Here is a 15948-nt window from a genome sequence, read left to right as displayed (position 1 = left end):
AAGAAGGACGTACACCCTTTGCCGCGAATTGACGACGCCCTAAACTCTCTGCATGGCGCACAGTACTTTTCTTGTATACACCTTCGGTCCGGCTAATGACAAATCGCCGTTGACGAAAAAAGATAGGGAGAGGACCGCCTCTATAACACCCAATCGGTTATAGCAGTTCAAAGATATGCTATTTCGCTTGTGCAGTGCCCCAACAACGTTCGTACGAATGCGGGACTCCCTTCTTGGTGGTTTCAAGTGGTCTACTTGCTTGCGCTGTCTCGACGACGTCGTCATTTTCTCGCCTACGTCCTCCAGTCATCTACATAGACTCTCGTTTTTCGTGACATAAAAGCCCGTCCTTCGCAATGCAGATCTTAAACTTAACTCTGCCAAATGCTGCTTCGGCTGCCGATAGATCACTGTACTTGGCCATCTTGTCGATGGTGCAGGTATACGGAGTCTGCGCAGTTCTAGCCCAACGCCAGCGTGGTCAGGACCGTTATTGCTTCTGCCAGCCGCCTTCTTTCCTCTGCTGAGCGAAAATTCGAAACAGCGAGTGTGTCTCGCTGTTGCTTGAGCCGTCGCCAAATTTCACCTTTACCTTTACGGCCGGCCCTTCACCGTCATTACGGACCACGATGCTCTCTGCAGGCTGTCTTCCCTCAGAGATCGCTATGGTCGCCTTGTTCGTTGGGCACTGCGACTTCAAGAATACTCGTATACCGTCGTTTACAAGCCTGGGCCGCTTGCACCAGGATGCCGACTGCCTCTCCAAGTACCCCGTAAATGCACCGGACACTGCCCTGAGCAACTTTAGTCCTTGTGTTTTTTTGCATCTCTTAACTCTTTAGCATCGCTGCTGAACAACGCCTTGACGCATTTCTACGCAAGATCATTGAAAATTTGTACTTCCACGCTCCTGATGCTTCTCTACGCCTGCTCGTTCTATGAGATGACACGTTATTTCGTCGCAGTTTACTCTCTGGCGGTCCTGACCTGTTGCTCGTCATCCCTGCTCACCTCCGTTCGACTGTTCTGGCCCAGCTTCACTACGCACCAACAGCGGGACACCTCGGCGTGTTACGCACATACGACCCCGCACGCCGGCATTTCTATTGGCCTGGGATGTCCCGCTCAGTGCGCCGTTACGTGGGCTCATGTGACATTTTTCAGCGTCGGAAAAAGTCGACACTACCGCCTGCAGACCATCTTCAGCCTCTGGACATTCGGTACGAGCCATTTCATCGCGTCGGCTTTGATTTACTATAGGTCCGTTTCCCTTATCCGCCACTGGAAACTAGTGGTTCGCCGTTGCCACACATTATGCGACTCGGTTTGCCATCAGGCATGCACTTCCCACTAGCTGTTCCACCGACGTTGCAGACTTCTTGCTGCGCAACGCCATACTCCGGCGCGGGGCTCCTCGGCAACTGCTAACTGACCGGGGCCGACCGTCGAGGGTGATTGATGACATTCTAAAATCCTGCATGACGCAACATAAATTGACTACGGCCTGCCATTCACAGACGAATGGTTTGAAGACTTACCGACATGTTGGCCATGTATGTGTTTGACGACCACTAGGGTCGGGACGCTGCATTGCTCTTTGTGACATTCGCGTACAACGCTTCCTGGCATAATACCGCTGATTATTCGCCGTTTTTTTCTTATACGGTCGAAAACCTGCATTGCCCATGAACATACTGGTGACTTCTTCTGGGTTCCTACCCATTTAATATGCTCTAGAGACTATTGCCCGTGCCGACCATGCACGTCAAGTTGCTCTCAACCGATTTTCTGAGTCCCAAATCCACCATCAGTCGCTGCAACAGCCACCACAGGACCACCCATTGTATCCCTGGATCGCTCGTCCTCCTGTGAGCGGGACGTGTCGGACTATCCCAAAAACTGCTTTTCCAGTACACCGGCTCATGTCGCGTGTGCCGCCAAGTGGATGATGCCGCATAATAGATCGCTTCACTGCTGCCTTCTTCTTCATCTGCTCATTACCGCACGGACATTGTACACGTTGTCCGTCTCGAGTACTATCGTGCCCCGGACACCCGTTAATACCTTGTGTGTTAGTTCTTTCATGTAAACTTTGTTCACCTGCGCCGAGTCGATGCTTTCGCCGCCAGAGGGTAGAGTTACGAGCCAGTTGTCCTGCGGATATATAAGAGGCTGAAATGAAGAGCGCACAAGAGGAATACGAAGTGACGTCTATCGTCCGCCATCCCATATATATATAATGTGTGTGTGTGTGTGTGTGTGCGTAAAGTGCACTAAAGTTATATATGCTCCGATGGAAGTGCGCCAGCAAACGGAATGATGACATCATGCCGTCGTCGCGATTCCATCATTGTTATGTCAACGCCATAGCGTCGGTCGTCTCCGTACATTCGTCATTGTGCCGTCGTGGTCGTTCCATCCTTATCATTCCGGGTTCTCACATGACGCATTCGCCTGATTTGTTGTTTGCATTTCGGCACAGCTTGTGAGCGGTATAATGCATAAACATAAAAATTGCATTACTTAAATTCGTAACCTTTGTTTTGGATAAACGTAACCAGTCCATGAGATTATCCGTTACGCAGGATGAATAGCACGCATCGCCGTTATTAGCATCATTTCACTGAACCGCTTCACTGAAGCTTCGCTTCACATAGGTTCCACCATGTGCGCAGGATCTCCATAACATTTTTTTATGCATCTTTAGTTCTCGGCCACAGAACTAAAGCTCTCGTAAAAAAAGAAGAACGAAGAAGGGGAAGAAAGAATGTAAAGAAAAAGCTAATAAAAATTACCGCAATCTGGAAGCGTCAACTAAACTGAATAAATTTTTGGACAGTGAGTGTAGTCCATAATGACATAACGTCCTAGATTGTATGGAAGGTGTCCTTGCAGCCTTATTTTCGCATCACGTTGACGACGTAACCTTAACTCCAGGTAACTTACATAACTTTAGTTTTGCCTCGGCATGGCGTGAGGGCGTACTGTGTTCCCTGTCCTTTCCTTCCAATTTCTCAAGAAGGCGTGTGAATTTCTATGAGGATTTGCGAATAGAATTTGTGAACCTGTGATAATATTTTATGCACTATAAACGACGAGTGCGAGGTTGGTGGTTGCCGCGCCTGCTGGCAAAGGTAAACAAACAACCGTTCGCTCAGAGTTGACAGCCCTGCCGTTTCTTCGTGCGTCAGTGTGTTCTATAAACAGAGCGTTCTACGCCGCATCGACCCGCTTACTTTGACTCAGCCGAGCTCCCAAACAGCAATGTTCGCCGGTCGTGATGAGGAGTTATTTAACCTCCTTTCCGTTCTCCCCCTACGTCGTTGCACTGGTGGATACCGAAAGGAGTAGAGGGGGGGGGGGGGCGTGTAGTGAGAAACCTCCGTTCTCTGTTCATTTAATGACGACCCCTCTCCCCCCTTCTCTCGTTATTAGGGTTGCGGATTGGCCGAGTTGGTATTGCATTCTAAGACTGGTACAGCGCTTGCTTAGTATTGCAACTTGCTTACTGTTGACGACCCTATTTTAATAAGGAACTCGGACGCTTTGACAAACTATTTCAGAGAGGATAACAAGGGCTTAGAAGCTTTTCCAGTAGACATAAAGGATTTATATTATTCTTTACCGCACAAGTTGTTGCATTGTGTTGAGGACGCCATTGATTCCTTTGGTGCGATAGCTTTCTAGAATCGCACTAGTGTTCATAATAGCAGCCTCACTGAACTTTTATCGTTTTACCTAAAATTGACTTTTGTATCTTTTAATGACCGGACCTACATTAAAAACAGTGGTGTGTGAATTGTCTCATGCCTGGCCCCTGTTTTAAGTGACATCTACCTTGCTCATCATGACCGGCTGCTATTGAGCATGCGAGATAAATGAAGTGTCGTCAGAGTATGCCGTTTCGTAGATAATTTTTGGTCCTTGTAGATTGCGACAACGCTGCTTTCTAGCCCACATCAGACGAAATAGTGAAAACTTTTAACAATTGCTTTCATCCGCTTGTGTTCACCCATGAGATGCCTATACTGACAACAGCTTACAATTTTTAGACCTCAATTAACTTCTTTCACGTGACTATGTATGCTGAATGTATGAACCAAGAAGGGGAAAACCTCTTTTATCATTTGACTCAGCCCGTTCTAAGCTGGTTAAGCGAAGCATCACTAATTTTTGTCTTAGTACTGCCCTAAGGAAATCCTGTTATCATGGCATACAGCGCAGTTTTGCAGGTCAAGTTGATCGACTTTTGTGTGCCGGGTACCTGGCACACAAAACTACTGTCGGCCATAGCTGAAAAGCTATTAAAGCAGATAAGGAAGGACAGTGACACGGAAGCCCAACAAAGAAATAATGAGCGAAAGAGGCCGTTAGTCATACCATATTTGCATAACGTCTCTCACAGATTAAAAAAAGATTGACCGCAAGGCTAACATGGAAGTAGTGTTTTCCGCGCAGGATACGATACGCAGGCTCTGTACGGTCGTAAATCCGCTCCATCCGTGCACTACTGCCTGTTCGACCATGCAGAAGAGACTTTTTTGGTCTTGCGTTGTTAGGATTGTTTATTCAATTCCACTATCATGCGGGAAGAGATATATAGGCCAAACTGGTCGCTGCCTTAATGAAAGGCTAAATAAAAATTAAGTTATAGGGTTTTACGTGCCAAAACCACCTTCTGATTATGAGGCACGCCGTAGTGGAGGACTGCGGAAATTTCGACCTCCTGGGGTTCTTTAACGTGCACCTGAGTGTTTTCGCCCCATCGAGATGCGGCCACCGTGGCCGGGATTCGATCCCGCGACCTCGTGCTCAGCAGCCCAACACCATGCGCACTGTAGATGTGAGCCGAATTTTTATGGGTGTGAAGTGCTAAAAAAAGCACCGATCACAACTTACGCGGTCGATTATCGAAGCTAATCTCATAGCAAGGGCTCGTAGCACGTGTGTTAGCACGCCATCTTTGTGCCTATCTTCACAGGACGTAAGATTTCTTGATCAATTTAACCGTGCATGACAGAATTGCCCGTTCTGTGATTCATGATGGTGTGGCCTTCTATCGGTTTGACGTTTTGTGAAGTGTTGTGACGACATGTCCTGATGCTTTCTTGTAGCTATACATTTCGTGCAACTTGCCAATACACCAGTTGGAAGTCATCTGTTCCTTCATCTGGCCGGCTCGGCTTGTTTCTTCCTTTCTATGTTGGCCTGTAAAGTTTTAGAATTCCCTCGTTATGCTACCCTAATTCCACCTCTGCCGCCATGCATGTAGAAGAGAAATCGTAGTTCCGTCCAAAGCGGCAATTAATGGCAGTAATAGCTTGCGCGGCTCGAGAGACTGACAGCTGTAAATCTCCGCCTTGCTGTTCATTGGTATATTTCGTGCCCCGCAGGTGAAACGGGGGGGGGGGGGGGGCTGTGCAGACTAATATATTATGTAGCCGCGCAAGCTTCGTCAGGCTAATGTCTCTTAGTTGACTACGCATGCAGGCTGTGCGACCTGTCTGATAATTGACGCGCGCGAGCATCGTGTCTCTGTGGTCTTCCTAACGGTTAAGGCCCGACCACACGGAGCGCGGGATACGCGCCTCACTAAGCGTTATACGTGAGCGTACGCGTCTCCGAGTCCGTGTGATGAAGGGCAGGGCAAGCAGCCACACGATACGCGCATCAGCGAGCGCTTCATTGCGCATGAGCACAGTGCTGCTAGACCACCTTCGGGAAAAACGTTATTGTTAGGAAAACTTACGCTTAATTTGCTCAAAAATAGAAGCAATCGTGATCGGGAAATCTGATCCCGATGGGGCTCGACCCGCTGCTTCCGGTGTATGACACCCGTGTAAACATTTTGAGCACTCGCCTGTTACGGCAGCGTTGGGGCATCACATTTCTCATCACCTCCGCCCACAAGCACCTCGACGCGCTCTTATTCTCTATGGCACGTGTTCTTCGCCGGCCAAAGTGTAGGCCGATCCTCAACGCAGGCGACCGGCGGTTCGTTAAGGCTCACTCACACTAGGCCAACAGGACACCGATTTCGGTCGGCGCCTCCGTGTCGGCGCCTCTGCTACATTGTACCGACGCCGAGCTCTTCGCCGACCGCCGGCAGATTGTCGGCTTCGGTACAGTGTGACAGATGCGCCAACGCGAAGGGGAAAAAAAAAAAAGAAACGCTGCCGCCGACAGTCAGCAGTCCAAAATCATTGTCGGCCTAGTGTGAGGGAGCCTTTATTGTGCGCGACACGGAACCAGCGGTGACCCCCAGAGTGTCAGCACGGGTCCGAAACCACGACAACCTGTGTAGAAACCCGCGTCGGGAAATTTCACATGCCGGTTACGTGACGACTGCGCGCAGGCTACCACTTCCGTCGCGTACGGTCACAATGACGCTCAAAATCGAGCACTTCCTGACATGCGCGCGCCCTTCGCGATACCGCACACCCATGGCGCACGAACCTAGGGTACGTTGTGACAAGTGACAGTCGGGCGATCGTTTTCACGTGTAATGGTTGCGTAAATGTGCACTTCTCGCTAATTGTCGTGGTTAGTAATCGCTGCACGTTTCGTTTGGAACGTGCATGCACCCAGCGTGCTACGACTAAGCCTGTTAGAGAAGCTTTGCCTGTAAAATAAATCAAAAAGATGAAAATGTGTGATCGGCGCGCTTACCAGTGTGACACAGGACGGCATCTGATAGCGTGAGGTCAGCATGTGGAGAACCGCGTATCGCCACAGTCTATGGTGCACGGAAGACGGTTCAAGTTATCCATCCCTCTGAGGAATGTCCGAGGTGAAGTTTCAATCGCGGAAAACAAAATTCAGCGCGTGCAGACTTTTCGTCGTACAATAAGCGTGGCAGCTAAGACGTTAACGGATAATAGCAGTATCTTAAAGCAGAACGCATGCGCTGAAGTCGCATGCCATGTAATTCATGCTGACCGGTATGAAATTCTCTAACGTCAATATTGGAAGTTCGTGGTAGTGGGATAGCATACCTTGCTTATCGCTGGAAGCTGCTTCCAACGTTTAGCTGTTGATAAACTTCTCAGGGCGCCGCCTTAAAGCGATAATGGTGGTAGTAGAGTCACTTTTTTTTAGACCGCGGTTGGAGGAAAAAGCGTGGGAGCCATTGGCGAAATCTGCGTTGCTGCACTCGTTCGTCTATCCGCACAATGGCTGCATAAACCGTCGTTCTCAGTATACACTACCGGTTTAACTCGGCACCACTTGTTGGTAACGTTTCGAAAACGGCACAACCGCTTGACCGTTCCAGCTCGATCCTCCCTACGGCGTCCCCTCCACTGCCCCTCCCACCTCCTCACTTCTCACACACATGCATTGCGTCCACAGTCTGGCAATTGGGCGCGGAGTGGCACCCACATTACTCGCTACGGTGTCCGTGGCTGCGGACCGACCGTCCTCCTCACACGGTGCAATTTGCCAGCTCTTGCAATCGTTTCGCCCCCTCTTGCGTCATCACTTTCTGCCTCGCGTTAGCGGCGATGAATCTGCGACCCGCCTTCGTTGCCAGCTGGCGTGTCTTTGGCCGCAGTGCTCTAGATGCGCGGCAATTGATGCGTGCGCGCTAGCGCGTCAGATTTATTGGGGAATTTTAGACCAGGCGACACAAACAACTTGCGTCGTCCCACTTGGGTATAAGCAATCCGCTTGAGTCCCAACCGGTTCCAACGAGACCCAGAGTTTAGCTTCTTGAGTACGCAAGCCTCTTTCGTCAACGCTAAAGCTATCGAATTTGCGTTGCGTGACCTTTCCCCACGGCGATCAGCGACTTTGAGTAGTCGTGGTCAAGGCCGATCCTTATACTCCTATTTGTGCGATTACGTAGCGTGATTACAGAAACCGGGCCAGGTTGAAGACAGCAATACTTCTTGCAATAGCTGCATGCACCCGCATCAAGAAATAGTTCGGTATGTTTAGCCGGTAATTATGTCAAACCGTTCTTTACTTAGTCTCAGTAATAAATGAATAAAAAAAAGTTTCATCCTTAAATACGAAGACACTACGTTATAGGGCTGTTAATACATTGTTTTATGCCATTTTTTTTTATTACGTCGGTTTCCTTTTCGCGATTCCCATTAGCAGCCCGTCGGAGTAGCCTCGCGCGCGTATGTGCGACTACGACACTTTAATTGAACAAGAAACGCGCATAGTTACACGTTTTGACTTCCAAACCTCTTTTGTAGCTTCCACATAGTTGCACGCTAAGTATGAAGCGGTGTCATAGGCGTTTAGCCACAGGCGATGCAAACGCGCCTCTTGGCTTCACTGCCATCTCCCGGAGCAAAGGCGCAAGCGTTGAGAGCTTCGCTCTGCAATGGCCGCACCAACGCATGTTTGTGGCTATGTATATACGTGACACTTGGCTACCTTCTGTCTGCATTTTTCGCTGGCAGTTTTTGTGGGAGTACTTGAGTTCAACTCGAGTGTCACTTTGTAATTTTTTTTAAGCAAAGTGTTCGTTAGAATCAAGTTAATACAGTATGAGCTTTCTTGTTTCCGTAACTGTGTGTTTGCTGGTCTCTAAAATGCTGCGGGTGTGTAACTAACGTGCTAATTTGTCGCACTTCCTGGAACAAAGTATTGCATAGCTATTACTTTCTCTGATATGTCTGATGTGGTAAGAGTGTCGATATTGTGTATCATCAATGTCCCATAACTGCCGACGATGCTCCGTCAACTGCCGGGTCAGCGAACGAGTTCGTTGAAAGGGCACCTCGCTGATTTCCGCCGAACTGATTTCCCGTATTCAGTGGCCCAGTGTTTCTAGTTGTCGTTTGATTCTCCCTCGCTCTCCGATCTGCTAGCCTCCGGTTTAGCTCAAGTGGTATAGCCACCGCCTCCGGCGATGTGTTGACCGCGGGTTCGAATCCCGAGCCGGCATGAATTTTCTTCAACTAAGAAGCTTTATTTCTGAGCAACCTCTACGGGTTTCCTTTGTAGCCTCGTGCTACAGTCGGGCGGACCTCGTGCTACAGTCGTGCTGGTCCTGTCGTTTGTGTTCTTTTTCTCGAGTCCTGGTCTTCTGCGCCTTGCCTTTACTACTTCAAGCATGAACCAACTAGCCCAAGCAAGAGTTTTACTGGATCAAGTTCTTCTGTCTTTCAAGTGTGCTTATCAGGGCAGGCCAATCCGTGTGTGCAGGGGGTCCCAACCTAGCATACGTGAAATTTAAAAACATGCAAATGCGACGTATAGCTGGAACGGACCAAGGTGATGTTGCCTGCCTTCGCTCGGAGATACTGAGATAATATATTGCATCCCACCTAATTGCATAATTAGTCTTAATTAATAAACTTCTCGAATATTATCATTAGATTAAAAGTGTCAGTGAGAAGATTGTATAGAGCAACATGAAAAAACTCCCTATGCAGCTTTCTGCTGCTCAATACCTGCTACATAGGAGTAGTTTTTCCGAGCGTGAAAGTAACCCGCGAATACGCGCAAAGTGTCTCGAGCGGCCAGTCGCGCGGCGATCTTGCCCGTATTCGCGGCCTGCTTTCGCGCTCAGAAAAACTTTTACAGCTATGTAGCTCGTATTCAGCAACAGAAAGCTGTATCGAGACTTTCTTCATGTCGGTGGACAATTTTTCTTGTCGACACTTTTAATCTAACTATAATATTGGAGACGTTTATTAATTAATTAAGACTAATGATTGATTTTGGCGAAATGCAAAAAAAAGAACATAATTTGGGTATGTCCGAGCGACGGCAACAACATTACCTTGGTTGTGTCCAGCTATACGTGACATTCGCGTATTTTAAAATCTTGGTGCACGATAGGTTGGGACAACCCTGTATGTGAAGGCAACAACAACGTTGCGTTGTATTACAGTGCAAGATGACGTCTCCCACTTTCCTTTGAGGGCGTTTATTTCATCACAGCAGGTTGTTTTTCGTATAACCTCCTTGGTCTTCGCCTATAGCTGCTCTCGTCATTGCAACACGATTCCTTTCTTTCTGAAGCGTCTTCCGGCCTTAGCTAGCTGGCTGCGCTTCCTCGCTGAATTCTTTTTTTTTTTTTTTTTAATCTCTTTGCTTCTTCGTCAGCCTATTCTTTTCGAGGCGACGTCGCGCGGCGTCTTCCGTCTTCGTCGCCGCAGAATTCTCACCTGTCGACGCTTGACTTCACGTGCGGCTCGCTACGCGTGGCTTTCGGCAAAGTGCAGCTGCTTCAAGAACTCTAAATGAAAAAAAAAAATAAGTAAAAGAGGAGGGAGTGACGTCAGGCTGGTGACGGCAGGTGAATGGGTAGTTGACGCACGAGCGCGCCTGTGCTTTTCATATGTTCGCCCGTGCATTTACCGCGGTAACATTAAAGAAAATCAATCGGACACATGCTGCAATTAGTATATAGTTATGCTGGACGCTCTACAGAGCGGTCGACGAAAACGAAATTCCCAAAGCACTGCGCTGTAATTTCTATTCCGGAGTTATATATCGCGTGGGCCTCACGGTGCAGGCGTAAAGAGGGGTCTAATGTCTCGGGCGCTGTTCTCCGCGTGTGGCCTGGTACTTGCGCGAGTGCTATAATCGTAAGGCAAGCTGGCGAACTTTCGTTGACGAGTATTCAGCCGAATAAAGCAGTTATCTTACCGTGTGTACCGGCAGCGTTCTGACTGATATCTCGCAGTAACGAAAAGGAAAGAAATCGCAGACATTATGCATAAATGGTGCGCAAGATTGTAGTTTCGTAGCACGCGAAGGTTGAACGACCGTCGTATGACGAAGTTGAGCGCAAAGAACGCCCGGTGGTGATGTCAGCCGACAGTCATGTAAGTCTGCGGACTGCAGGGCCCATCCGGTTCCGATACCAACGGGCCTGCGCTATCCGGGAAGTGGTTTTGCGTCACAGTAATGAACGTGTCCCCTTACTTCCGCGAAGGGCAAGCGTCAGCCGTGTCTACATACGCCTGCACGACTTTGTCTTAACGCGGTGCGGAGGGCACTCTTTGAGTAAAATGAAAAGTCACCTCTTTGAGCCAGGCTTTGCCCACGTGAACTGTCCAAAACTGTAAAACTTGACCAACTAGTGTTGCTTTCCGTGAATGTTCACACTAGATTACCTCGATCTTTTTTTTTTATTTTTTTTAGAAGGAGGTGGGGTGGTTGCCTGCACGAAAATTGATGCCAGTGCCACCGTACATCTTGGTCGCGTCGGGCTCCGCAGCATGTCTACTAATCGCGGCCCGTACATGAATTATGCGTCGTAGTTTGATAGGCAGTCAGGTGAGTCGACTCATGGGCGGCATAATCGTACTTCTCGTGAATACTACGAAGCGATCAAGTAGCAAATTGTCGTCAAATGTCGGCACATTGTCCTCAAAGTTCCGTCGCACCTTTACTGACGCCACTCATTATCTGCGCCATCAGTTTGAAGAACTGCATGTTTGTTCGCTTTTCTCTCTCTCTCTCTCTCTGTCATACACTTCTGTATGACGTAGAATTAATGATGTTAGGACTAAATTCAACATCTAAGCTGAAGTCGTCTGTGCGAACTTTCTGTTGACCCGTCGCGGTAGCTCAGCGACTATGCAGTTGCGCCGCTGAGCTCGACGTAGCGGGTTCGATCCCGGCTGCGGCGGCCGCATTTAGATGGGGTCGAAACGCAAGAACGCTCGTGTACCTAAATTTAAGGGGACGTTAAACAACCCCTGGGGGTCAAAGATAATTCGCACTACGCCACTACGACGTGCCTCATAATCAGATCGTGGTTCTGGTTCGTAAAACCCCGAAATTTAGTTATTACTTCTACCTAAATTAACTATATCATACCCTGCTTACCGAAGTTCGACTGAGCAGAATAAAACGTCGCTATACTTTCGAGTGCAACCGATTTCACGTCGTTTACGTCTAGTTCGTTTCCTCTTGGCGTTCTGTCTCGCGATTGCCTCACAGATACTGTCTCCGAAGGTGTTTTATTCCGCATAATACCATCGGCTGGGCATCACTCTCGCCGGCGCGAACTTCCGGTTCGGTTTGATATATAGGCGCGCAATGGGCAGGGTCCTGCCGGTTCGTGTTTATAGTGCACGTGGACCTTCTTGTTATCGCCGGCCGCCGTCCTGCAACGCGGCATTATACGCGGCCTTGTGTACGAGGCCCGTGCTTTCTCCTAGCGTAAGCATGCTCGGGGGCGTATATGTATGTCGGTACACGTGTGCTGGCCTTGGCCTTCCCTGGATTCCTTTCTTTGTTTAATTCGAAAGCTTGCCTTTAGGCATAATACAAAGGATGTTAAAAGTACACGAACAGATTCGACTCGTGGGTTCCTTCTTGTGGATGGCTTTTCTTTTCTTCCTTCTCATTCTATACATTCTCTTACTCTCTCTCTCTCTCTCTCTCTCTGTATTTACGCTCTTCGATGTTGACTCGCTTCTTCATAAAGCGTCCCCAGGCACAGTGCTTGACGGCCATAGCGCGCAGCTTTGATGCTGCGAGATAAGAACAATGCCAAAGCGCGCGCGCGCGCATTTCTGAGCTAATTCTGGGTGGAGAGCTTCGGGCGGCGAACAGTTGTCGCAGCGAGAGTCGTCACCTTATGTAAAGTGCGAAAAGAGGCGCTTGGTTCGCGTTCGGTGTCATCACTCGTCCTTCTCTTTCCGTTCAAGTAAAAAAAAAAAAAATGGGGAAGCAATCACCGCGTTGCAATCTCTCCTACAAGAATACTTCAGTAAGTTGACCAGTCAGCAAGTTGGGTTCGAACTTGTTTGAATCCAACTTGTGTTCGTCGAAGCTATAGTTCTGTAGTAATAATTATTTAGAATACCGTTGCCGGGACCCGTTTCATATGAACCTCTCCTATACTAAATTTCGGTGCCAAAGCGAGTGTTGCACGAAAAAGCCGGGCGAAATAAAATTTCTTAATTGGCCCACTGTACGTGTGTGAGTGAGGCAGAGATACGGATCGGTTATTGCACCGCAGCCGACACAAACCCGTTGACAAGCCATCACGTTCACTGCTGCTCGTATTCTGTATTGTATTCTCGTTAGTGCCTCTTTCTTTTTTTTTTTTTTTTGGCAGCTTCCCATAGGTTCGACATGCATGCGAAGTAGACGTCGTGGACCGGTAAGCCGAGCGTTGTCATCGCTTGTCCACAAGAAACATGTTTCTTCTTTTTTATTGATTACTTCAACTCTGAAGCGGCATTGCGTACGCGAACACTTGCTCACGACGGTTTTCTAAACGGCAGGAGGCGTCACAGTGTGGTGGTCACCGTCACACTATCCACTTCGCACGAGTTTAAGGCTAAATGAGCGGCGAATCCGCAGCCGCGTTTATAAATTGTCGGAACTGTCCCTTCTTCGGACCGCGCTTTGATGGATCGCTGCGCTCGTCCCCTATAGACATAATTGTAGCCACCTGTCTCTGAATTCCAAACGGGCAACATTTTCATTCAAGGCTAACGCAAAAACAAAAATTGCCTTGGCGGTCGTGACCGTCAGCGGACGCTGCGGTCTTGTTTGTTGTTCGGAACGCGTGCGGATTGATCGCCGGTGATAATCATTTGAGTGGCCCGACCGATTTGCGTCGCAGGCCTTGACAACTAATTGGCGACTTGCGCGCTCTCCCCTAGCTACGCCGCCGCCGCTGCTGCTGCTGCTGCCAAACGTGACGTGGGCCCTCACTGCAAGCGCCGTCATGCCGCCCCCCCCCCCCCCCCTCTGCCTGCCGATTTCGTTCCTCCGCAACGCGTGCCGTTTAAGCAACTCACAGTGCGAAAGCTCTGCCAAAACAAAGGCCTTGCATAAGCAAGCAGCGGGCTGGGCGCAGAGCCCGTGCCGCTTTGTTCAAGTGAGCTTGATGGGAGGTCCCTGTCTTTTTTGCAGCGCAGGCTTTTTTAGATAGAAGGCACACGACTCCGGCAATCTCGGCGTTTCCGTGTTGAAGAGGCGCGGGGGGAGTGCGGAGATGGGGAACGGGCGACGGATGCAGAGAGAGAGAGAGGTCGCCGCTTTTGCTTTTTTGTTCATTTCGCCGCTTTCGTGGATGCTTTCGCGAAGCGCAGCGTTCGACTCCGCGCGTGTATAGAACGAACGCGTGCCGCGACCCTTCCTTATTGGTGCTGCTGCTGTGCGCGCGCCGTACGCGCTTGACGCATTGTGACGACACGCCGTGAAGACCGCTCGCGTTCGCCGGCTACAGCGCTGCCCGGATATAAAGGGGGCGGGGAAAAACTGCGGCGGCAAAGCATCGGCCGACGGAGTTTCGGCGCCCGCTCTGTGTCGTCCACCTGCCCGTGTGCCACGCTTGGTCGCGCGTTCGAGTCTCGGATCTGTGCGTCCACCTCCCGTGCGTGTCGCGAGTGCGCGAGATTCACCGCTGGTTCGTCTCCGTGATTCGAGCCGTCGCCGTGAGGAGCAAAGTGCGTGCTGTGGGTTTCAGCGGGCGCGCCTCGCGGACCGCCAGCGTCTTCGTAGAAGTAAGGCCCGAAATTTGCATTTCGCCGTACGAGGAATTTGGGGCAGTTTAATTTGTAAAGGAAAACGTTCTCTCTCCCTCTTTCTCTGTTGCACTAACACTTGATCGACCGCTTGTGTTGCTGACAGCCTTTTGCACGAACCACTTTTGGTTGTCCTTGATTGTCCTGTCATTATTTCTTTTATGTCAGATTTAGTGCCACTCGCTGCAAGATCATCGTCTGACGAGCAATGATTCACTGTCACTGATTCCCTGTCAGCTACAAATAGAAATCATCAGCGTGCCGAAAAATTGCTTTTGACAGTGTTTAGCAGTTTCTAAATTTTTCTTCCTCTTCGGTGGCTCTGGGCAATAAACGCGAACTTAATGTATCATACGAAGTAAGTTGTTCTGTTAACGTAGATTGACTGGTTATGGCGGCGTCACCGCAAGAAAGGTCGTTCCGATCTCTAGATGCTAAAAAAAATAATAATATAGGATGCAAAAGTAAGGATACGAGCATTAGACGGGCTACGTTTACTGAGTTACCTGTTCGGAAGGATATGAGTGTTCGTGACGGTGATGCACTTGAGTGCGAATACACTGTGATAAATTTGTGGAATAATGATAAGCGATCAGTGAAATGGCGACGGAAAACGATTCGCATACCAAAGTGTGCTTTTAGTAGACGCCATATTCCATTTGTTACTGTAACCCGGTAGACATTTTCCCAGGACTTGCACTTCTTTTAAAGGGCAGTGAAGGTAAATTAATCATTAAGCTATGGCTTCATATATCACACTTTTGGAATACCAGGTAAGCCATGCACAGACTCAGTTTGCCAAAATTATCCACGCAAACAAATGACTAGCGCCGAATCGCATTCCTGCCCTCGGCGTCGGCGTGAGGTTCCGTATAAAGTCCAAGGGCGATAACACCGCCGCCGCGCGCCCTACGCTGCATGTGCGAGTGAAAGCGTGTGAGAGGAAGGGAGGAAAGCGGGAAGGCGGCGCGCCGTCTTCCACGGCGTGCCTAGGAACCCAAATTTGCGAGTCAGTGGGCGCAGGGGATGGAGAGGCTATGGCATTCTACTCCGGCTGCAGCTGTGCATGTGACGTCTACGCGCGGTCGCGCGGCCGTATTTTGAGAGCGATCTGCGTTGGGAGAGGAGGCTAGATGCGTCGGCGGCTCGTAGCTTTGGGCGTGCTGTGTGTTCGCGGCGCTGACTTAGCGTTGAAGCGATCGACAGCACGAAGGTCAGTTCGCTCGGTGCTGCTCCCGCGTTCCCCGCGCGAGAGTTCTGACAGCGAGTCTCTGCGGTCATCGAGTGTGATGTGTTTGTGTTTGCTGTGCGTGCTGGCACCAGGCTTTTTAACTTAGTGTTATCAAGCGAATGTTCACAAGTTGATAGGGCTGATAAGAGCACTGTCCTTACTTCGCATGGCTGTCTGCTAATTTGCCATCTTAATCGATGCTTCACCTTTCGGGTGGAACCGCGCCTTTTTCACTTTTTTTTTTTAATTTCAGCA

The 15948-nt window shown here is 49.5% G+C and overlaps 1 protein-coding gene across 4 annotated transcripts in view; it reads left to right on the top strand.

The window, feature by feature from the left end:
- The window catches only part of LOC126522397 (prestin-like), a 294487-nt gene that overhangs the window by 207927 nt on the left and 70612 nt on the right, over positions 1–15948 (top strand). The window lies entirely within an intron of this gene.

The sequence above is a fragment of the Dermacentor andersoni genome, chromosome 6, assembly GCF_023375885.2.
Source record: "Dermacentor andersoni chromosome 6, qqDerAnde1_hic_scaffold, whole genome shotgun sequence".
Lineage (NCBI taxonomy): Eukaryota > Metazoa > Arthropoda > Arachnida > Ixodida > Ixodidae > Dermacentor > Dermacentor andersoni.
Note: the sequence above shows the minus strand (reverse complement) of the source record. Positions and strands in the feature narration are given on the sequence as shown.